This window comes from Apium graveolens, chromosome 6, assembly GCF_009905375.1.
Source record: "Apium graveolens cultivar Ventura chromosome 6, ASM990537v1, whole genome shotgun sequence".
Taxonomy (NCBI): domain Eukaryota; kingdom Viridiplantae; phylum Streptophyta; class Magnoliopsida; order Apiales; family Apiaceae; genus Apium; species Apium graveolens.
Window position 1 is genome coordinate 148,913,789 of NC_133652.1, and position 25,640 is coordinate 148,939,428.

The 25,640-nt window shown below is 37.1% G+C and overlaps 2 non-coding genes across 2 annotated transcripts; one reads left to right on the plus strand and one right to left on the minus strand.

Annotated features, from left to right (window-relative positions):
- Nucleotides 1–1,701: 1,701 nt before the first annotated feature.
- Nucleotides 1,702–1,808, minus strand: LOC141669967 (small nucleolar RNA R71). The gene has a single exon (XR_012554221.1). It is a non-coding gene; the product is annotated as a small nucleolar RNA R71 (small nucleolar RNA).
- A 9,499-nt stretch (nucleotides 1,809–11,307) lies between these two features.
- Nucleotides 11,308–11,414, plus strand: LOC141669120 (small nucleolar RNA R71). Its single transcript, XR_012553414.1, has one exon. It is a non-coding gene; the product is annotated as a small nucleolar RNA R71 (small nucleolar RNA).
- The last annotated feature ends 14,226 nt before the right edge of the window (nucleotides 11,415–25,640 follow it).

Genomic DNA, 25,640 nt, shown 5'->3' on the forward strand with positions numbered 1-25,640 from the left:
TGAGAAGCGAGGCGGCCGCGCTGAAACCACAGAAACAGAGCGCGCCCGCGCCGGAATAGCGCGCGCCCGCGCCAGGTCGTTTACATAGATTCCTCATTCTAGTATGATTTTGAGAGTTTGGAAGCCCAGAACGATCAGAAGCCTATATATATCAATAAAAATACATTTTTAACAACAAGGAGACTAAGGAAAGCCATAAGAAGACCTAGAGAGCACGAGATGGCTACGGAGAAGAAGACTTCTATTTTCTTTGATTTAGGCGATACTTGGATGCTTGTTTGTGATTTGTCTTTGAACCCTAGTACTCTTATATTGTTTTATATCATGTTTTTATTAGAACCTATGGTGAAGATGAGCTCGGTTATGAACTAATCATTAACGTGGGGTTCTAACGGATTTACTTACGGATTTCTGTAGTTAATTTGTTTCAATATCTTGGTGTGTGGTGATTGATTGATGTCCTAGTATTGGTTGTGCTTATTCGTCTTATGTGCATAGATAACATATAAGATAGCGTGTTAATTTCTATTGAAGTGACAGTGAATATAGAGGTTTAGAACTTTCCATGCTAGCATAGGTTCATGTGTTATTATTATGCATGATTCATAGGTAATTTTAACCATTTTACTTGCCCTATGTAATCACGATAGATAACTGGCACATTAAACCATTATGTTTTCAATTCTTATAGACATATAAGGACTAAGCATAATTGGTGTCTATTCAACTTCTATCTCTTTTGTGGATGTTTGGTAGTAGGGTATTCGTGCAACGAAAGTGTTATCACCATTACATGCTAAGGTTAAGAACAAAAAGGCTATTGAATGAAGTATTTAATGAAGTTAGGATCCCATGTTTGTCATATATATTAATTCAACCATTCTTGTTCTCTTAGTTATAATTGTTAGTTTAATTCTTAGTTATAAACAATCTCAACTTGTTATTTGTCTTAGCATTAGATAATAACCATATCATTGTTGCATAGGTGCATATTCTTAAATTAACCAAAGAGTCTCTGTGGGAACGAATTTGATCTAAATATTATACTACTTATGAACGCGTATACTTCCGTGTACTATTAGCGCGTGTTTTCGCCCTAATAAGTTTTTGGTGCCGCTGCCGGGGACTCGGTGTTGTTAATTGTTTAGTTTATGTACTTACCAACCGTGATCGTTAAAGTTCAGTGACTCGGATATTTTACTTACACGGGTACTTGTTTTGTTTCAGGTACTCTAGAGAGCGTGTATGTGAACGCGTTCTCAATCTCGTATCTTTGTTAAGGAAAAAGTTGAAGAAGAAGTTTTTGTTGTAATGGGAGAACTAGCAGTGAATTCGAAGGCTTTGATGGATTATTCTCAACCGAAGATCAATGACATTCATTCTAGCATTGTCAGACCAGCCATATCGGCTAATACTTTTGAAATCAAGTCTAGCACGATTCAATAGGTGCAGAATTCAATCTAGTTTGGGGGTTCTCCAACGGAAGATTCCAATATGCACATTAGGGATTTCATTGAGATCTGCGACACCTTCAAGTTCAATGGTGTTTCTGAAGATGCTGTGAAGCTGAGACTATTCCCATTCTCTCTGAGGGACAAGGCTAATAGCTGGTTACACTCTCTACTAGCTGGTTCAATTACTACTTGGGAAGATCTTGCTCAAAAGTTTCTCACTAAATTCTTCCCTATGGCAAAGACAGCTGCAATCAGGAATGCACTTACTCAATTTGCGCAGCAATCAGGAGAATCTTTATATGAAGCTTGGGAGCGCTACAAGGAGATGCTTAGGAAGTGTCCTCATCATGGAATGCCTGATTGGATGATCATCAATTGCTTCTATAACGGGTTGAGAGCACAGTCAAGACCCATGCTCGACGCAGCATCAGGTGGAGCAATATGGGCAAAGTGCTATGAGGAAGCTTATGATCTAATTGAACTGATGGCTGCTAATGAATATCAGTATCCAACTCAGAGATTGCCACATGGCAAGGTAGTGGGAGTTCTTGAAGTGGATACAGCTACGACTATCATTGCTCAACTAAAGGCATTTCCAATGAAGATCGATTCTCTGGCTAACTATGGTGTTAATCAGATAACTAGTGTTTGTGAGCTGTGTGCAGGTTCGCATGCGACGGAGCAATGCACTATATCTAGTGAATCAGCTCAGTTTGTGAGCAACTTTCAGAGATCGCAGCAACCAGTTCCAAACACTTATCATCTTGACAACTGGAATCATCCTAACTTCAGCTGGAGCAACAATCAGAATGCGGTACAATAGCCTTATCAGCAGTTTGGATCCAATCAATTCAATCCTCCTGGTTTTCAGCAACAGTATGCACCAATACAATAACTCCAACTTCCACACTACCCGCATGGAAGTGTCGGTTAATCTGCTAATGAAAAATCTGAATTGGAGGAGTTGAGGCTTATGTGCAAAAACTAGGCTCTTATATGCAAAATCCAGGCTGAGTCTATCAAGACTCTGGAGAATCAAATTGGGTAGATTGCCAATACTGTGTTGAATCGACAACCTGGTACACTCCCTAGTGATACAGAATCCAATCCAGGCAAGAGGGAAGTCGAAGAATAGGTGAACGCAATCACATTAAGGTCTGAAAAGGTCCCGAGCCCCCAAATTCAGCAAGATGAAGATTCTAAAAATTCCGTCCAGAATGCAGGTGCGTCTGCATCCTTACCAATTCCAAAAAATGAGATTGTAGCTGAAACAGTGGTGCTGAAGGATGCTGAGGTGGAAACAAGGAAGAAAACTGTTGTCAACACTCCTCTTGAGGTTAATACAGGGGAAAAACAGTTCTATCCTCCACCTCCTTTTCCTAAAAGGTTGTAAAAGCAGAAGTTGGATAAACAATTTGCTAAGTTTTTGGAAGTTTTCAAGAAACTTCACATCAACATACCTTTCGCTAAAGCTCTTGAACAGATGCCTAGCTATGCGAGGTTTATGAAAGGTATTCTCTCTCAAAAAGTGAAGCTCGATGACTTAGAGACCGTTGCTCTTACGGAGGAATGTAGTACTGTACTACAACAGAAGTTGCATTCGAAGCTTAAAGATCCCGGAAGCTTCACTATTCCTTGTACCATCGGAAACTTGTTGTTAGACAAGTGTTTATGTGATTTGGGAGCTAGCATCAATATGATGCCCTTGTCTATCTTCAAGAAGCTTGGTCTACCTGATCTGAAGCCGACATATATGTCCTTGCAGTTGGACGATCGTTCTATTACATATCCAGGAGGTATTGTGGAGGATGCGTTTGTCAAGATGGATAAACTTATCTTTCCTGCTGACTTTGTAATTCTTGACTTTGAGGAGGATAAGAAGATTCCCATTATCTTGGGGAGACCATTCTTAGCTACTGGCCGAACTATGATCGATGTGCAAAAAAGAGAGCTTACGATGAAGGTTCATAATCAAAAGGTCACTTTTAATGTGTTCAAGGCAATAAAGTTACCCACAGCTAAATAGGAGTGTTTTAAAGTAGAGTGGGTCGACTCTGTCATGAATTCAGAGCCTGAGCAATTGCCAAAGTCAGATACCTTAGAGAGATCCTTAATAGGGAAATCAGTTATTGAAGATGAAGAAGGAGCAGAGCAAATGCAGGTTTTGAATGCACCTCCGTGGAAGAGGAAGTTGGATATGCCATTCGATTCTCTTGGGTTAGCAGAGCTGAAAATTTCTTAGGAGCGTTTTGAACCATCTATTGAAGAAGATCCCACACTTGAGCTCAACCGACTGCCAGATCACTTGAGTTGTTCATTCTTAGGTGCACCCCATGATAAGGTATTGGGATATATTTTTGATGATGTAGATAGTGGCTAGACGGATCTTCCTGTTCCTATAGAGGGTTCTTCTCATGTGCAACATGTAGTTGATAGGACTGGTGTTGGTGATGAGCAGCACAGACGAGTGACTAGGTGTATGGAGGCCAGGAACGACATTCGTTGTCGTTTTGCTGCAGATATGACACAGGCTTTGGGCACTGCTTTTTGAGCCACTGGTGTCGAGGTTGATTGGCCACCTGATCCTCCACCTGAGGAGGGTGATCTTTCTGATAACTAGGTATGCCTGACATCCTTATTATTACCTTTAATGAGGACAGTGAAAATTTTAGGTTTGGGGGTAATAATGTAAGGATTAGTAGTGTGTGTTGTGTCCATATAGTTCATATAGATTCATATTGCATGTTTAGTTATAGTTCATTCATATTTTTGCATGATTGTTCATTTAGGACATATTTGTTTGCGGCATTTTTGTTCGTGTTATTATGTGAGTCCATGTAGTTGCATTTGCATGCATATAACATGATCCCTTAGGTTGAGCTATTTCTGATTGATTGATTGATGTTGATGTGAGTGTAGTGATGATGAATAGAGGGATGTTTAAGTCCTAATGAATTGATTTGTATGCCAGAAAAAAATATTTTCACAAAGTCTTATAGGGTTGCTTTTGATCTAGATCATGATCATACTTGTTTGTTGTTGAGATTTAATCACTTGGTTATATTTAGAATTTGTGATATTCTCGTAATGACGTAAAAACACTGATTTTTTTATATGGAGAAAAACTTGGATTTCATTGCTAGTTGTGAATAAGGCTAGGCGTCAAATGGCTAGTAGCCGGCTCATAATTTATGAGTAGTCTAGGGTTGAATGAGATGGAGCGAAACGCACTCATTCAGAAATTATTGAGAAAAAAAAAAGAAAAAAGGAAAAAAAGGAAAAAAGGAAATAAAAGAAAAAAGTATGTGTTTATGCATAATTGATCAAGAGTGAGCTCTTTAATACTCGAGTTATTAAGTTCTAGGGGACTTTGTGCCTAATGACCTAAGGCTTTGATAGTCTGTGATCCGCTAACCTAACGTTCGCTACATGGATATTATTGTATAAGTCTTTTGGGACCTCATTCATTGCAGGATCAAAGAAGCATATTTGTTATGTGTCCAATAATAGCGTGAATCCTTGTATAACTCTAGTAGGATTAAGATGTTATGAGTCATTAGACGGTTATTATCTATTCTGCTTATAAACTTGTGATTGTTTCGATGATAGATAAGTTATGGTTATTGATCTAGTGTCGAGAGTATATTTGTTAAGCATCCACACACGCACATTTCTGGTTTATGAGTTGGTTTGTGGGATTTATTTGAGCTCTATTTTGAGTCATTGTATTCTTAGAGGCGTTGGCTTATTCATTTGGTTATGGTTATTCTGAGGGGATCGATTGCATTATCATTTAGTTGCATTCGCGTAGTTGCATTCATGCATTAGGTTTGTTTTGTAGTTTTGAGTCTGTTAATGCTTGAGGACAAGCATCGATTCAAGTTTGGGGGTGTGATAAGTAGATTTTATATCTACTTGGAATGCTTCATTACAAGCTTAAGTTGGTGTTTTGTACTCAAGTTGTTGGTATTTTGATATATTTTTGTGTTTTTACTTCTGAGGCACTAGTTAGAGGATGAATGGAGCTTTTATTAAATATATGCTGAAAAGAGCTAAGAATCTGAAGTCAAGGCCATTCCCAATTTGTAGAGGATCTCGAGAGCTTCGCGTGGACTAATTATTCGTCAAATTTTGACGAGTGGAGCAAAAGTTACAGCAAAAAGAAGAAAATTCAGAATTCCAACTAAAGTAGCATGGCGTGCCCTTGCAAATATGCGGGGCGGCCGCGCTAGACTTCCAGAAATAGATCGCGCCCGTGCTGAGAAGCGGGGCGGCCGTGCTGGAACCATAGAAATAGAGCGCGCCCGCATCGGGATAGCGCCAAGTCATTTTCACAGAATCCTGGTTCCAGTCTGATTTTTAGAGTTTGGAAGCCCAGAATGACCGGAAGCCTATATATATCAATAAAAATACGTTTTTAACAACAAGGAGACCAGGGAGAGCCATAAGAAGACCTAGAGAGCACGAAATGGCTACGGAGAAGAAGACTTTTATCTTCTTTGATTTAGGAGATACTTGGATGCTTGTTTGCGATTTATCTTTAAACCCTAGTACTCTTATATTGTTTTATATCATGTTTTCATTGGAACCCATGGTGACGATGAGTTCGGTTATGAACTAATCATTATCGTGGGGTTCTAACGGATTTACTTATGGATTTCTGTAGTTAATTTGTTTCAATATCTTGGTGTGTGGTGATTGATTGATATCCTAGTATTGGTTGTGCTTATTCGTCTTATGTGCGTAGCTAACATAGGTTCATGTGTTATTGTTATGCATAATTAGTAGGTAATTTTAACCATCTTACTTTCCCTATGTAATCACGATAGATAACTGGTGCATTAAACCGTTATGTTTTCAATTCTTATAGACATATAAGGACTAAGCATAATTGGTATCTATTCAACTTCTATCTCTTTTATGGATTCTTGGTATTACGGTATTCGTGCAACGAAATTTGGCCGTGCTACTAAAGTTGGCACTGAAATTTTCTATTTTTCTGATTTTTTTTTTGTGTTTTTCTCTTTTTCTTCTGCTTCCTCTACCTACTAATGGACAACAAACTTGGGTTGCCTCCCAAGAAGCACTTGGTTTATGTCGTTAGCTTGATGTAGACATTCGAGATCACGTAGATAATAAAACGGCACTAACCACCTCACGGTTTATCGTATCCCCATAGTAGTGCTTCAACCTCTGACCATTTACCTTGAATGCTCGGCATGGATCATTCTAAAAAATCTCCACAGCTCCATGCGGAAACACGGTTTTGATTATGAAAGGCCCGGACCATCTCGACTTCAATTTTCCAGGAAAAAGATGGAGACGAGAGTTAAATAACAGAACTTGTTGTCCCGGCACAAATGACTTGAGCAATAGACCCCTATCGTGCCACCTCTTGACCTTCTCCTTGTACATTTTGTTATTTTCATATGCTTGAAGCCAAAATTCGTCGAGTTCATTCAATTGAAGCATTCTCTTCTTACCAGCTGCATCCAAATCAAGGTTGAACTTCTTCAAATCCCAATACGCTTTATGCTCGAGCTCCACAGGCAAATGACACCCCTTACCATAAACCAACTGAAATGGCGACATTCCCAACAGAGTCTTGTATGTTGTTCTATATGCCTAAACAGCTTCATCAAGCTTCAAAGACCAATACTTCCTTGATGGACACACAACTTTCTCTAAAATATGCTTTATCTCCCTGTTGGACACCTCAGCTTGACCATTAGTCTGAGGATGGTAGGTTGTAGCAATGCAATAATTCATATTATACCTTTTCATCATGGCAGTGAACTTGCGATTACAAAAATGCGATCCCTCGTCACTGATTATGACTCTTGGAGTCCCAAATCGTGTGAATATCTGCTTATGAAGAAAATTAATCACTATCTTCGCATCATTTATCAGTAAAGCCTTGACTTCAACCCATTTTGACACATAATCGACCGCCAACAAGATATACTGATTATTGCAGGATGAGACAAACGGTCCCATGAAGTCGATTCCCCAAACATCGAAGACTTCAACCTCGAGAAGCACATTAAGAGGCATCTCATCCCTTTTGGATATATTACCCACACGCTGGCATCGATCACACTTTAAAACAAAGTGATGTGCATCCTTAAACAATATAGGCCATAAGAATCCTGCTTAAAGGACACGAGCTATTTTCTTCTCTCCACCATAGTGGCCTCCATAAACAGTCGAATGACAGTCTCGCGAAATCCCCTCTGTTTCACTGTACGGAATACATCTCCTGATGATTTGGTTAGCTCCTTTCCTAAACAGATATGGTTTATCCCACATGTACCACTTCACCTTATGAAGAAACTTCTTCCTTTGAGCGTACGAAAAGTCTAGAGGCATGATATTACTCATAAGGTAGTTCACAATGTCTGCAAAGCACGGTTCTTCCTCTTGCACTCTAAGAAGCTGCTTATTGGGAAAAGACTCATTTATCAATGTCTTATCTTGTGAAGTTGCACTTGGATTTTCCAAACGCGAGAGATGATCATCAACTTAATTCTCATTACCTTTCTGTCCTTGATCTCTAATTTAAATTCCTGAAGCAAAAGAACCCATCTAATCAATCTAGGCTTGGAGTCCTTCTTTAGAACGAGATATCGAATTGCAGCGTGATCAGTGAAAACTGTCACCTTCGTCTCAAACAAATAAGACCGAAACTTCTCAAAACCATAGACAATGGCCAAAAGTTCTTTCTCAGTATTAGTATAATTCAGTTGAGCACCATTGAGGGTCTTACTAGCATAGTAGATCACATGAAATATGTTGTTCTTTCTCTTCCCAAGAACTGCTCCAACTGCATAGTCACTTGCATCACACATCATTTCAAAAGGTTCATTCCAATCAGGTGCAGTTATGATAGGTGCCATGATTAAACTCTTCTTCAAGAACTCAAAAGAAGTTAGGCACTCATCATCAAACTTGAACGGGACATCCTTCTCCAGAAGATTGCACAAAGATTTAGAGATTTTTGAAAAGTCCTTGATGAACCGCATATAGAAACCCGCATGACCAAGAAAGCTGCGAACTCCCTTAACATAAATTGGTGGAGGAATATTTTTAATGACCCCCACCTTGGCCTTGTCCATCTAAAGACCCTTACTAGAGACCTTGTGACCAAGAATAATGCCTTGTCGCACCATAGAGTGACATTTCTCCCAGTTGAGAACCAAATTGGTCTCAACACACCTTTTAAGAACGTCGCCAAGATTCTGTAAGCACTCATCAAATAAATTACCAAACACAGAGAAATCATCCATGAACACCTCCACATTTTGACCAATCATGTCAGAGAAGATAGCCATCATGCATCTCTGAAATGTGGTCGGTGCTCCACACAACCCGAAAGAAACTCTTCTAAAGGTAAAAGTACGAAATGGACAAAGTACAAGGTGGGGGTCATTAAATCTGATCTTCCGGAGCAATGCAAATCTGATTATAGCCTGAATAGCCATCCAGAAGACAGTAGTGCTCATGCCCAGCCAATCTGTCAAGCATTTGATCAATAAAAGGCAGAGGAAAGTGATCCTTTCTCGTGGCCTTGTTCAGCTTCCTGTAATCCATACAAACTCTCCACTCCGTGACTGTTCGAGTAGGAATGAGCTCATTCTTCTCATTAGAAACAACAGTGATACCTCTTTTCTTTGGTACACACTGAACTGGACTCACCCAAGAACTATCAGAAATGGGATAGATGATCCCTGCATCCAGCCATTTGAGAATTTCCTTCTTCATAACTTCTTTCATGATAGGATTTAGCCTTCTTTGTTTCTCAACAGTAGGCTTGCTACCTTCCTCTAGTAGAATTTTATGTATACAATAAGAAGGGTTGATTCCTTTAATAGCTGCTATAGTCCATCCAATTGCCAATTTGAACTCTCTCAGAATTCTTAAGAGTTTTTCCTCATCATTACCTGAAAGGTCAGATGCAATAATAACAGGTAAAGTAGACGCATCACCTAAAAAATCATACCTTATATGTTCAGGTAATGGTTTAAGCTCAAGTGTAGGAGCTTCCTCAATAGATGGCTTGAGACGCTTGGGAGATTTGTTCAGCTCCTCCATTCTAAGAGATTCAAAAGGCATATCCATCTTCCTCTTCCAGGGAGAGGCATTTAGATATTGCAATTGCTTATCACCTTCATCATCTTCACTATTAGAATTCCCCAACAAGGCCTTTTCTAAGGAATCGGACGTTAGCAATTGATCAAGTTCTGAAGTAACCACAAAATTGACCAACTCCACTTTTAAGCACTCCTCATTTTCCGCAGGAAATTTTATGGCATTGAACACATTAAAAGTTGCATCCTAATCCAGCACTCGCATGGTGAGCTCACCCTTCTGCACATCTATCAAGGTTTGGCCAGTAGCCAAGAATGGTCTTCCCAAGATTATGAGAATCTTCTTATCCTCCTCGAAATCAAGAATTACAAAATCAGCAGGAAAGATGAGTTTATCCACCTTGACCAAAACATCCTCAACAATGCCTCTCGGATATGTAATAGAACAATCAGCCAGCTGCAGAGTCATATAAGTAGGTTTTGGATCAGGTAAGTCCAACTTCTTGAAGATTGACAAAGGCATCAGATTGATGCTAGCTCCCAAGTCACATAAGCATTTGTCAAATGACACTTTTCCAATGATGCAAGGAATATTGAAGCTTCCAGTATCTTTAAGCTTTGGAGGCAACTTCTGTTGTAGCACAACACTGCATTCCTCCGTGAGAGCCACTTTCTCTAAGTCATCCAGCTTCACTTTCCGAGAAAGTATACCTTTTATAAACTTTGCATAACTAGGCATCTGTTCAAGAGCTTCAGCGAAAGGTATGTTTATGTTAAGTTTCTTGAACACCTCCATAAACTTTTCAAACTACATATCCATCTTTTTCTTCTACAGCCTCTTAGGAAAGAGAGGTGGAGGATAGATCTGTTTCTCCCCTGTATTAACCTCAGGAGGAGCGTGTTCAACAGTAGTCTTTATTGGTTCCACTTCAGCTTCCTTCTGCATTTCTTCCTCAGCTACAGCTTTTTCATCCGAAACTTAAGAGTGTTCGGGATTTGTAACCTTCCCAGACCTTAATGTAATTTCCTTTACCTGCTTCTTAGCTTCCCTCTTTCCTGGTACTTCAGTGTCACTAGGAAATGTACCAGGTTGACGATTTAACAAGGCATTGGCAATTTGTCCAATTTGATTTTCCAAGGTCTTGATAGAAACCGCTTGGCTCTTGCACATGAGCCTCAACTCTTCCAATTCAGATTTTTCATTAGACTGTTACAGCTGGAGTTGTTGCCTTGGTGCGTATTGCGGTTGCTGAAACCCAGGGGGGTTGTACTGCTTTGCTGGATACTACTGATAAGGCTGCTGAACCGCATTCTAAGTGTTGCTCCAGCTAAAGTTAGGATGATTGCGGTTGGTAGGATGATAGGTGGCTGGTACAGGTTGTTGCGACCTCTAAAAGTTGCTCACGAACTGAGCTGATTCACTAGAAATGGCACACTGATCAGTCTCATGGGCACCAGCACAAAGCTCACATACACTAGTGATCTGATTAACTCCATAATTAGACAGAGAATCCACCTTCATCGTCAAAGCCTTAAGTTGAGCAGCTATAGCAGTAGCTGCATCCAACTCCAGAATTCCTGCTACCTTGCCCTGAGATAGTCTCTGAGTAGGATTCTGGTATTCATTAGCAGCCATCAGTTCAATCAATTCATAAGCTTCATCATAGCTTTTAGCCCACAAGGCTCTTCTTGATATTGCATCAAGCATGGATCTAGAAGTAGCACCCAAACCATTATAGAAACAGTTAGTAATCATCCATTCAGGCATCCCATGATAGGGACACTTCCTAAGCATCTCCTTATATCGATCCCAAGCCTCACATAAAGATTCTCCAGATTGTTGAGCAAATTGAGTAAGTGCATTTCTGATTGCAGCAGTCTTTGCCATAGGAAATAATTTAGTTAAGAACTTTTGAGCAAGATCCTCCCATTTGGTGATAGATCCTGGTGGTAGAGAATGTAACCAACACTTAGCTTTATCCCGTAGAGAGAATGGAAAAAGCCTCAACTTAATAGCATCTTCAGAAACTCTCTTTAACTTGAAAGTGTTGCAGATCTCGATGAAATCTATGATGTGCATGTTAGGGTCTTTTGTTGGAGAACCCCCAAACTGAACTGAGTTCTGTATCATCTGAATTATGCTCGACTTGATCTCAAAGGTATTAGCCGAGATGGCTGGTCTAACAATGCTAGACTGAATATTATTGATCTTCGGTTGATAGTAGTCCATCAAAGCCTTTGGATTCACTTCTGGTTCTCCCATTGCAATAAGAACCTCTTTTTCTTTTTCAACTAAGATCTCTTCTTCAACTTTCTCCTCAACTACAACTTCTTCCTCATCTTGATCTAGTGTTCTCTTACGAGACCGAGAACACGTATGCATACATGCTCGCGAGAGTACCTGAAACACGACAAGGAAATAAGTAAGTAACAATGTCCGGGTCACTGAACTTTAACGACCAATAATGATAAACACATAAACTAAAAATTAACACCGCAGTCCCCGGCAGCGGCGCCAAAAACTTGTTAGGGCTAGAACACGCGCTAATAATCACGCAAGTATATGCAATCGTAAGTAATATAGAATTAATTCTAGTTCGTTCCCACAGGGACTGGTTTAGGTTAATTTCAATCAATGTATTTATGCAACACTAGTATGATTATTATCCAATGCTAAGGCGAATAACAAATTGAGGTTGTTTAACTAAGATTAACTAAGAGTTATACTAAAGAACACAAACTAGGAGATTAAAGAAAGTTAAATAATATATGACACAAACATGGGATTCTAACTACATTAAATACTTCATTCAATAGCCTTTCCATTCTTACCTTAGCGTGTAATGGTGATGACACTAATCAGATAACACGAAACTGATAAACGCCAACTTTCATTATACGAATACCATACTACCAAACATCCACAAAAGAGATAGAAGCTGAATAGACACCAATTATATTGAGACCCTATATGTCTATAGAATTTTACAACATAACGGTTGAATGCACAAGTTATCTATCGTGATTACATAGGGCAAGTAAGATGGTTAAAATTACCTACAAATCATGCATAATATATACATGAACCTATGTTAGCTTGGCAAGTTCTAAACCCTTAAATTCACTTTCGCTTCATTAAAGATTAACACACTATCTTATAAGTTCGCGACGCTCATAAGATGAATAAGTACAACTAGGTTATCATACAATCACCACACACTAAGGCATCGAAACAAATTAACTAGAGAAATCTATATATAAATCCGTTAGAACCCCACGATAATGATTAGCCCATAATTGGACTCATCATCAACGTGGGTTCCGATGAAAGCATGGTATAATAAACATAGTCTTTATAATTAAATAAAACCAAGTACGAAACAAGAGTATAGGTTCACGAATAAGAAAACTAGCATCCAAAGTTATAACTTAAAATAAAGAATCTCAAGAATAAATTAGATCTTCTTCTCCTTGGTTGAATTGTGCTCTACGGTCTTCTTACGCCTTCTCCTTAAGCTCTGGTACGTCTTCTTCAAAAAAACGAACATAAGTTATGTATATATAGCAGCCCATGCAGAGTAGAAGTCGAACGGATCAAAATTCCAGAAGAAACCAGATTTTATTTTCCCGACCTGGTGTGGCCGCGCTCTTGACCAGCGCTGGCGTGCTGACATTCTGCCATCCTGGCACGGCCACACGCTATTACAGCGTGGGTGCGCCATCTCTCTGGAGAAATTTCTGACTTCTTTCTTTTCTTGCTGATTTGAGTTAGTCTTTTCACGAGCTTTTATTCTAGACACCATCCTAACACCAAATTAGCATCCAAACAATGCCAATGTACATGTATTCCTGATAAATGCCTGAAATACAAAAACACGTTAAAACACCAACAACTTGAGTACAAAACACCAATTCAAAGATTTATGGAGTGTTAAGTGTCATAAATGCCACTCAACAATCAACAGATCCAATTGTGTAACCACCTTTGCCACCTGAGTTGAACTCAAGTTTTTCCTTTCCAGTTTTTGCTATTTGAGATTTGTGCCTTGCTCTTAAAGTACTTTGGCTTATTCACCCTAATTTTAGAAAATTTTCTAGCAAGGTAAGCCATGGATTGATCCATCTCATCAAGTTCATCAAGGGTGTAATATTCATCCACTTCTAGCTCCGATATGACTTGTTTCTGGGGCTCCTTGTTCTTTTGCTCAACTGCATGAGTGACTGGAGTTTGAGCTTCATGTTTATCTTCAAGTATTATACTGTCATTGACCATCAAGGAACTATATCCATCTACTACATGCCCTCAATTTACCTTTAGTGACTTTCTCTGCAACATTTCAAGCTCATTTGTTTTCAGAATCCCATATAGGACCTCCAATGTCATCCTGCTCAAGTCTCTTCCTTCTCTAATAACAAATATCTTCTGTTCAAGATGGTCGGGAAGGGTAAGCAAAAAATTTAGGTTAACCTCCTCACCTTTATAATATTTATCATGAAGTTGTAAGTCATTAATAAATTTGTTGAATCTTTCAAAAACTTCAGTAATTCCTTCTTTAAGCTTAGCCATGAAACCCTCATATTGTGACACCAAGATTCTCCTTTGGTTAGATCTAACTTCCAATATCCCCTCACACAGTACTTCAATATTTTCCCAAATTTGTTTAGCGGAATCACAGTTGATAATTTTGTTGTACATCACATTATCAAGAGACTCAATTAATATGAGTTGTAGACTACTATCCAGTGCAACCTTTTTCTTTTAAGGCCTTATGTAGGTTGAGGGTCTTTAGGTGTGTAATGTGCTGGTATGACCAAATCTTCTTCTATAGATTCAGAAACTCTCACCTTAGGAATGAAAGGTCCATTCTTGAGAATATGAACATACATGGGGTTGGCCATCCTTATGAACAACATCATTTTCTTTTTCCAAGGTGTGTAGTTGACCTGGTCAAAGGCTGGTATCTTGATGCTTGTCAATTCTTGTGCACTCATTCTTTCAAGATCTTTATCTATTTACTTTCAGATTCTGCTCCGATACCACTTGTTAGATACTGAATGCTATGAAATGTAACACAAAGGGGGGGAATGTATTTCTTGGATTTTTCTTTATTTTAAGCTTTATGGAATATGGTTTGAACAAAGCTGTTTAAGAATTGTAGATATTATGTTTAACATAATAAACAAAAACACAATATATCAAAAACTCACTTAATTGTATTAATCAAGCTTGTCTTGCTACAATCCGTGGTCTTAAGAAAATAAGAACTCAACTTCTATCTTGAGAGAATACAAGAAAATCTAGATCTGTTTGTTGCTTATGAACTAAGGACCCGTGCATGCTTTATAAACTAGTAGCACATGTTTACAAAACTTGCACTAAAATATACTAAACCAATTTCTAAAGCAACCTTGTCTATTTCCTTTTCCGGTGTTAGCAAATCTGTGTAGAATCTTGCAGGTCTGTGACCACCCTTTGTCCAGTTAATCTTGGCCCTTGATCTTGTATTCTCCAAGCTGCTTTGTAGACTTTCCAATCCAGTGAATGAATTATTTGTTGACTGATAATCTTGAATCTTGAACTTGTCAGTATTCTGAATTTGAGATAGTGTGTCGAGATCTCCAATTTGTTCTATAGAGAAGTGACATATCGATAAGTATAATGACTTATCGATATCTCTGAGTTCTCTATAGGTATACTTGACTTGTCGAGGTCTCTAGTTCCTTGCATGTGAAATTACTTGTCGATATGTCTAAGGTCTCTATATTTAGAAATGACTTGTCGATATCTTTGACTTTCATATCTCTGAGATCTCTATTTGAGAGATTGACTTGTTGATATCTCCAATTCTTCACATCTTCATTTGATTTGTCGATATCTCCGAGATCTCTACATGCAGAAATGACTTGTTGATATCTCCAGTTCTCTACATCTTCATTTGACTTGTCGATATCTCTGAGATCTCTACATGCAGAAATGACTTGTTGATATCTCCAGTTCTCTACATCTTCATTTGACTTGTCGATATCTCTAAGACTTCTCTATAGCTATTTTGGACTTCTCGAATGACTTCTCTATATAACTTGATCTGTGACTTGTCGATATCTTAACTTAAAGCATTTTTCATAGAACAACTTTATTCAACTCCAAGCTTTTACGCTTTTCTCTGAGGCATGATCATGACTTGATCTTCTTCCATAGTTTATTCCTTACCTTGAGACTGTTCACAGAAAAATCCCCCAGTCTAATCTACTAACCATTTTTACAGACTTAAGAAATACAATACATAATAGAGATTTAGATTATCATACAACTTAACCTTAGGGATGTCAATGTGACTTTGTCTTGTTATTATACAGGCATATCTTGCACAATAAAATTATTTATTTATATTTTTTGAAACTATTATTTATATAAATTCTACTATTAGTATCAAATTGTACTATAAATTATCTTATTATAACATGTTAATGTATACTATTCAACTAATTATGCATTTGTGCTAACTATGTAGTGTACTTTCATGTTACTACATCCTATAATAAAAGTCGTATTTAACAATAAAAAATATAATGTATTTTTGGTTGGTGTACTTTATTTCATGTACATGTAAATTCAAATATTAAATTTTTGTATTATTTTTGTGTTGTTTTTATGCTATCAAAGTATTAAACACAATCATTGACATGAAATGAAAAAATATTAAGAGCGAGCCACTTGGGATTACTAGGATGAATTGGTAACTTTTAGAAAAGTAAATATTTTTTGCATAATTAGCGGTGTTCGTCGGCTAACTTAATAAAATCTTTTTCCGGTAAATTAAATTTGTAGAAAATAATAGATACCTAATCGAGTAAAAAAAAATTAAAGTTGAGTTAAATATGTTTAAGTACTTGATGTTTGCTTAATTTTTCAAAAAAAAATGTAGGGATCATATCGTCATAATCAGATAATTTTACACAATTAATATTTTGTATTTTTTCATTTATTTTTTTTCTCTTCTCCCATTTCTTCCCACGATGTTCCTCTCATATATATACTTCTTTTGATGTGTTGTTTAATTTTGCTGAGTATGGAGATAAGTGTGATGAAGTGACAGCTTTTTCAAAATTTCAGGGATTACTTGTGCCTTTCCAGCTTGACACGTGTCCAATAATTTTTTTACGTGCTTTTGACTATGGGAGAGTTGTTTGGATACGATTACGGGAAACTTACGGTATGTCACAAAAATGTACCGTATGTGTTATGATGGTTATACCACGAGAATGATTGAAGGATAAACTATACGACTTCGGTATTTTAGGACGGCGACTTTTGCATCTTCATTTACCCCCCAAAATTAGTTATAATATTTATTTTACAAAGTTGTAGATACTCTGAACCAGAGAGAGATGTTGTGAACTTATTCCAGTCTTGCAAGCATACCTGTAAGTGTACATGTAGTCTTGGAGGTACTCTACTAGTCAATCTTGTTTAACGGAAAGATTGTTGCTGCAAATATAAATTTAAAAGAGAAGATTAGAGATCTTAATTCCTCTATCTTACTTCTCGTTAATGTCTTAATTAGAGATGGCAATCGGGTTGGATCGGGTCGGGTATTGAAGAATCCATATCCAAACCCAAAAATTTTATCCACACCCGAACCCGATCCGAACCCAAAAATACCCGAAAATGAATACCCGAATCCGATCCATCGGATTTCGGATCGGATTCGGGTATACCCGAAACCCGAATTTTTTTTGAACTGGATATTCATACCCGAAACCCGAAACCCGAACCCAAACCGGAAATCTGAAAATTTGTATAGTTATTTATATTGCTAGTGCTTGGAATCGAACACGCGACTTGTAAAGAAATAGTTTTAAAGTGTCATTTTCAACCACCCCACCACATCATTAATTGTGTTATTATATGTATAGCTAATATTCAAAAAATCAACTCAATCAATACCCAATTCTTAGATTTATTATTAAAAGATGTTTTGTTAACCTTATAAACCTTATCACCCGTTTAAATAATTGAATAATTATATTTCATTCAATTTTATAATTATTTATTTTTTAACATAAATATAAAATATATGTTCAAAAAATTATATAATAATATGTATAATGTATATCATAATATATATATATATTATCATATCATAATATGTAATATATAAAATTTTAATATTATATATATAATTAATTTATATATAATAATTCGGATTTTTTTCGGATTTGGATTCGGATCGGGTTCGGATAGAGTTTCGGATTTCGGATCGGGTTTTGGATCGGTAAATCCAAATCCAAAAAATTTCGGGTTTAAAAATTAAATCCATATCCAAATCCAAAAAATCGGGTTCGGTAAATCCAAAATTTCGGGTTTCGGATCGGATTATTTTTCCATCCATAGTCTTGATTTGAATTGGGGTCTTCGGTTTAAAAAGTCCATGCCCTTCATTACTAAAAACTAGTATTGCTTATAAACTCTCAGAACACTAGAAATCGTACTAATTGTACTTTCCAAGATAGATGAAATGATAATGTTACATATGAATTTAAACCTTTGTTGATTAAGAAATGCCTTAATACCATAACATGCCTAAGTAATTTTGACATCCTAAGTTGAATGGTTGTCTCTAACTCTAGTACTTGATGCATTTTGGAGTGAAGTCCGTCGAAATAGAATGAATAAAATAAAAACTACACCGGAGTATTTTTCTCTCTACAAAGCCATGCAAAATAAAAATAAAATAATTTGGAAAAAGATCAGAAGATGATCATGCCTCAAGATTGAAAAAAATGTTTGCATCTAACAAATAGGGTGTGGCTTGAAAAACCTTCCAAGTGCCAAGTCAAAAAGTCACAGATTTAGTGTAGTATAACAAGTGCTGATGAAAAGGTCACCTTGAGAAATAAATGTTAAACTGTAAATATGCCTTTTAATGAAACTCTTATCGAGAAAAAAAGTGATGGTACAAGTTAAGATGCCAAAACATTGTATAAATTTTCATAGTTCCCGAGATGTCCGATCATGTCGAGAACTCTTCTGCTTATTGAGATAGCTTACTGATCGAGATGTCACAAGATTTATCAAGATCTCGTACTCAACATACTTGCGGCAATGACAAAGTCAAGAGTGAAGTCTCATTACTCGTAATGTTGAATATGCTATCGAGATATTACACAGATTTTGGTGGTCAAAATTTCCAAGTCATGACCAAAAGATTATTGATCGTGATTTGTTCACTGTGACAATTAGATAAGGAAGACCACGACAAAGTGCACTTGTAGAAGATCTCGACATGACAATAAAAAATCAGATACTGATAAAAAGGACTCAGTACAACCAATACTAATTTTCTTCAGAGTTTATGGAGACAAGTAAATTAAATCGCCAAAATATTAAGATATATGCTTTTTTTGAATAACATGTATCAAGCCTATAGTCGCAAACTTAAAGCATACTCAAAGATTAAAGGTTAGGATGAACGGGAAAAAAATTCTAACAGAAAGATTCTTATTGTCCAGGATGCAGAGTCGAAAGAAGGTGGCATAGTACAATCCATTGTACATGTTAGGAATATGTGCATTAGTTTGATGATAAGTTCAACAAAACACTTAAGTAGAAATCTGGTGTTTGTAGCCTCAACGGATAAGACCATTCTGGCTATCTGTTAAAGGAGTAGCTTTACTTAGAAATAAGTTTAATATTGTAGCACATTTCATTCTCTGTATTCAAGTTGTAATTCTTAGATGTTGTGGGAAATTATAAGTCATGTTGACTACTAGTGGATATGCAAATAGGAGGGCTAACTGTAAATGTTTCATGCCTTGTAATTTTGTATAAGTGAAGTAGTATCAACTGATATTAAAGGCCTTCAACGGATGAGAAACAAAACTTCAACAGATGTCCCTAAAGCTTCAACGGATAACATCCATCAACGGATGAGTGCATCAATGGATAAAGCTTCAATTGCTAATGCTTTAACGGATAAAGCCATCAACGGATGCTAAGTTCAATAGCAGTTGATAGTGACAATTAATAAGCTGACAGAGGCACATGGGTTGACAGAGATAAACTAGAATGTGGCAGCCTCTAGGAGGAATCAAGAAAAAGCAGCATTTCCATTCTGGTGCAAACAAGGAAGTATTCAAAGATTCACAGCTAAACCTAAATTGTATTGGATAGAGAAATGAAGAAGAAACATGTGAAGAATCTTATAATTATATTCTACAGTTTTTTCTTCACTTGTAAACTTGGTGTTATATAAACCAAGTAGCAGCTAGTAATTAGACAGTGAATTTTCCAGAGCTGTTTAGAAAAATCCAGAGAGAAAATCATCTAGTTTGTACTAGGACGCAGCTGTGATCAATTCTTTTGATTCACAGATTTTCTGAAATAACACATCTCTGGTGGAACAACATATCCACCAGAAAAGTTTTTAAGTTCTTTGTGTTCTTTACATTTGTGCTTGAATATATATCTGTCTGTATTAGCTTAAAGCAATTCACAAACATTTGTTTATCAAAACACTTAGTCTTAGAAACTGCTCAAAACTTTAAAAAGTTTTGAGATTTACATTCAACCCCCTTCTGTAAATCTCATTGTTGGTCCACTGGGAATAACAATTGGTATCAGAGCAAGCTCTTAACATACAAAGAGTTTAAAGATCTATTCTGCTAACATCATGAGTAAGAAGGATATTGGTGTAAAGATTCCAATCCTGGAAAGATATAACTATCATCACTGGAAAGTGAAGATGCATTTACATCTTCTATCTCAAGATGAAAGCTACATCAACTGCATTGAAAATGGTCCTCACATCCCTCACAAGGTGGCCACAGCTGCTACTGCAACAGTTGCTGTTGGACAGTCTATTCCCAAGCCAAAAGCAGAATGGACTGTTGAAGATATTGAAGAGGTTCACAAGGACAAGAAAGCCATGAACATTCTGTTTAATGGCCTAGATCAAGATATGTTTGACAATGTCATTAACAGCCAAACTGCTAAGGAAATTTGGGATACTGTGCAACTTATCTGTGAAGGTACTGAGCAAATTAGAGAAAACAAAATGCAGCTTCTTATTCAACAGTATGAATATTTTCATTTTGAAGAAGGAGAATCATTGAATGATACCTTCAACAGATTTCAGAAACTGTTGAATGGATTAAAGCTGTATGGCAGAGTGTACCAAGTCAAGGACTCCAATTTAAAATTTCTGAGGTCTCTACCAAAGGAATGGAAGCCTATGACTGTTTCTCTAAGAAATTCTCAAGATTATAAGACTTCACACTCGAAAGATTATATGGAATTTTGAAGACCTATGAACTTGAGATGGAGCAAGATGAGTTGTTGGAAAAGGGAAAAAGAAAAGGTGGATCAGTTGCACTTGTAGCTGACAATGAGAAGATTGAAGCCAGGAATGAAGAAAAGACAATGCCAAGTCTTAAAATAGGCACAAGCAAATCAGAATCAAGCAAGGGAAAGGAGCAAGTAGCTGAGGTTGAAGACAATTCCAGTCAAGATGACTCTGATGATGTTGATGAACATCTGGCCTTTCTATCCAAGAGGTTTGCAAAGATGAAATTCAAGAAAAATACAAAATTCACTAAGTCAAAGAAGAACATGGTGGACAAATCTAAGTTCTAATGTTATAACTGTGGCATAAGTAGACACTTTGCAAATGAGTGTAGAAAGCCATCCTCTGACAAGAAGAAATTTGAGCAAGTTGATTACAAAAAGAAATATTTCGATTTGCTCAAATAAAAGGAAAGAGCTTTTCTGACTCAAGATGATTGGGCAGCAGATGGAGCCAATGAAGATGATGATATGGAATATGTCAACCTAGCCCTGATGGCTAATTCTGATGAAAATGAAACTAGTTCATCAAGCAACCAGGTAATTACTACTGACCTCTCTCAGCTTTCTAATATTGAATGCAATAAAGCCATAAATGATATGTCCAATGAATTATATCATTTACGTGTTTCCCTTAAATCACTAGCTAAAGAAAACACAAGAATCAAATAGAATAATGTGTTTTTAAGTGATAGGAATGCTGTGTTAGAGGGTAAGGTAATTGAGCTTGAAAAGATTAAAATCAAATGCTTGACTGTTGAGAGTGAACTAGAAGAATCTGTTAAGAAAGTAGAAATTCTTTCTAAATAATTAGAACGTGAGCAAGAGGTAATCAAGGCCTGGAAAACATCTAGGGATGTTAGTGCTCAAATTGTCAAGGTTCAGGGAATTGAATCACTCTGTGAGAATGCCTGGAAGAAAACCAAAAAGGAAGTTGAATTAATTGATGGATTGTCAACGGATGTGGAATCAACTGATGATGAAAGTTATCCATTGAAGGAAGAAAAAGAGCATCCATTGAAGGCTCATCAATTAAAACAGGCAAGTGATTTTAAAAAGAACAATTTGAAAAATCTCAATAAGAAGTTTGGTTCAACTTCCAAGAACTTTGTCAAGGAAGAAGCTAGCACATCCAAAGATGCCAGTAAGGTGAATATAGGACACATGATCTTAGATCAGTTGAAAAATAGGCTTAAGTTGGTTGAGGATAAAAAGGAAACTAAAAGAAAATCTAATAGAAATGGGAAGGTAGGGATTAACAAACACAACAATTACACACCTGATAAGTATGCTCCTAGAAAAAGCTGTGTGCATTGTAAAAGTGTTAATCTTCTATCTGATAACTGCAAATCTGTTAAGAATGCTCCCATGCCTTTAACTCCTTCCATGCCTAACATGTCTATGTCACCTCTGCATGCTATGCCTGTTATATCTCATCAGAATCCTCATGCACATTTTGCAAACATGCCATATGTTAATAACCCTTATTTTACTACATTCAGTATGCCTCAAATGCCATACAACATGCCTATGTAGAATAATATGTTTGCACAATCTATGCCTTATCAAATTTAACCAAATGTGCTAAATGATTCTGTGGCTAACCCTACACTTCAACCAACTGCATCTGAGACCAAGGTTGACCCAAAGTTACCTAAGTCAAAAGATGCAGGAGGAATGAAGTCTAGGAAAAAGACTAACAAGGCCGGACCCAAGGAAACTTGGGTACCAAAATCAACTTGATTGATTTTGTTGTGTGCAGGGAAAAAGAAGGAATCTATGGTACTTGGACAGTGGTTGTTCAAGGCACATGACAGGAGATTTCACCCTGCTCACAGAGTTCAAGGAGAGAGCTGGCCCTAGCATAACCTTTGGAGATGACAGCAAAGGGTTCACTATGGGATATGGCTTGATTTCAAAGGAAAATGTCATCATTGATGAAGTTGCATTAGTTGATGGTCTCAAACACAATCTATTGAGTATCAGTCAACTATGTGACAGAGGGAATACTATTTCCTTCAATTCTGAAGCCTGTGTTGTCACAAATAAGAAGGACAACAAAGTGGTTCTAACTGGAGTTAGAAAAGGGAATGTGTACTTGGCTGACTTCAACTCTACAGATGCAAAATCAATTACTTGTCTTTTCAGCAAAGCAAGTCCAGTTGAAAGTGGGCTATGGCACAAGAAGCTGTCCCATTTGAATTTCAAGACAATGAATGATCTAGTCAAAAAGGACTTAGTTAGAGGAATGCCTCTAGTGGAATTCACAAGGGATGGACTGTGTGATGCTTGTCAGAAAGGAAAGCAAAAGAAAGCATCATTCAGTAAGAAGCTTGAATCAGCAATTGATGAACCATTACAACTGTTGCACATGGATCTTTTTGGACCAGTCAATGTATTATCAATTTCAAGGAAAAGACATTGCCTAGTGATTGTAGATGATTTCTCAAAGTTTTCATGGACTTATTTTCTTGGATCAAAGGATGAAGCTAGTGAAATCATTATCAATCATATCAAGCAAGTCAACAATCATCCAGATTTCAAAGTAAGGAATATCAGGAGTGATAATGGAACTGAGTTCAAGAATTCAACCATGAAGTTGTTCTGTGAAGAAAATGGGATCATGCATGAGTTCTCAGCTCCAAGGACTCCACAACAGAATGGTGTGGTGGAAAGGAAGAACAGGTCACTAATTGAAGCTGCAAGAACAATGCTTGAAGAGTCAAAACTCCCAACATACTTTTGGGCTGAGGCTGTTAACTATACATATTACACTCAAAATATTTCTCTAATCAATCAAGCAAAAGGCATGACTCCCTATCAATTGTTCAAGAGAAGAAAACCAACCTTAAACTTTCTTCATGTCTTTGGTTGCAAATGCTACATTCTAAGGAATCAACCAGATCACAAAGGAAAGTTTGATGCAAAAGCTGATGAAGGAATATTTGTTGGTTATTCTGCTGGAAAATCATATAGGGTCTACAATCTAAGAACCAACATTGTCATGGAATATGTGCATGTTGTGTTTGATGATAACAAGATTGATGGACTAACAGATGAGGGACATCATGAAGGACTCAAATTTGACAACATTGAGATATATTGTGATGATAGTGAATATGAGAATGATGGAGAAGGCACCTCGAAAAGAATTCAAAATCTGCCTTTGGACAATGCACAGAATGCAGCATCCGTTGAAAGACAAAGTGCATCATCCGTTGAAGTTCATAATAAAGCATCCGTTGATCACAGTCTGTCAACGGATAATCATTTCACTTCATCAAATAATAGAACTCCCAATTCCTTTCAAAGGATCAGCAACTCAGGGGGAGTTTCAACCAATCAACATTCTATCTCACATCATGACAATACCGAGGCAACCTCATCTAGAACTAATCTACCACCTCAAAGGAAATGGACCAAGAATCACCCTTTTGAATTGATCATTGGTGATGCTACATCTAAAGTGCAAACTAGAAGGGCTACTCAAGATGAATGTCTGTATAGTAGTTTTCTATCACAGGAGGAACCTAAGAGAGTGGAACAAGCTCTATTAGATCCAGATTGGATTTTAGCAATGCAAGAAGAGCTAAACCAATTTAAGAGGAACAAAGTATGGAAGCTGGTACCCAAGCCAAAGAACAAGAGTTCTATTGACATAAAATGGGTATTCAGAAACGATGGATGAAAATGGCATTGTCATAAGGAATAAAGCCAGATTGGTTGCTAAAGGCTATTCTCAACAAGAGGGAATAGATTTTGATGAGACATTTGCTCCAGTTGCCAGACTTGAAGCCATCAGAATCTTTCTAGCCTATGCAGCCCATGCCAATTTCAAGGTCTATCAAATGGATGTCAAGAGTGCATTTCTGAATGGAAAATGGAGGAAGAAGTTTATGTAAGCCAACCTCCAGGATTTGAAGATCCAAATTTTTCAGACTATGTGTATTATCTGTTGAAAGCACTCTATGGACTAAAGCAAGCACCTAGAGCCTGATATGAGACTTTGTCAAAATTTCTTCTAGATAATTACTTCACAAGAGGTACTGTTGACAAAACTCTTTTCTTTAGAAATGTTAATGGCTCTACAATACTTGTTCAAATTTATGTAGATGATATTATATTTGGTTCTACAGATGATAAGCTTTGCAAAAAGTTTGCTAAGTTAATGCAAAGTAAATATGAAATGAGCATGATGGGAGAGCTAACTTATTTTCTTGGTTTACAAGTTAAACAAGTTAGTGGTGGAATTTTCATTAGTCAAACTAAATATATTTATGATCTTTTAAAGAAGTTTGACTTAATAGATTGTTCATCTGTAAAAACTCCCATGGACACTGCCACCAAGCTTGAATTAAACAAGACTGAAAAGTCTGTGGACATTTCAAGTTATAGAGGCATGGTTGGCTCACTTTTCTACATATCTCTGTGCTAGATTTCAAGCTGACCCTAAAGAGTCTCACTTAGTGGCTATTAAAAGAATTTTCAGATATCTCAAAGGGACTCCAAATCTAGGAATTTGGTACCCTAGAGAGTCTGGTTTTGATCTAATTGGCTACTCAGATGCAGATTATGCAGGCTGCAAAATAGACAGGAAAAGTACAACTGGCACCTGTCAATTTCTAGGAAATAAGCTTGTGTCATGGTTCAGCAAGAAGCAAAATTATGTTTCTACATCAACAGCTGAAGCTGAGTACATTGCTGCTGGTAGTTGCTGTGCACATATATTGTGGATGAGGAATCAACTATTTGACT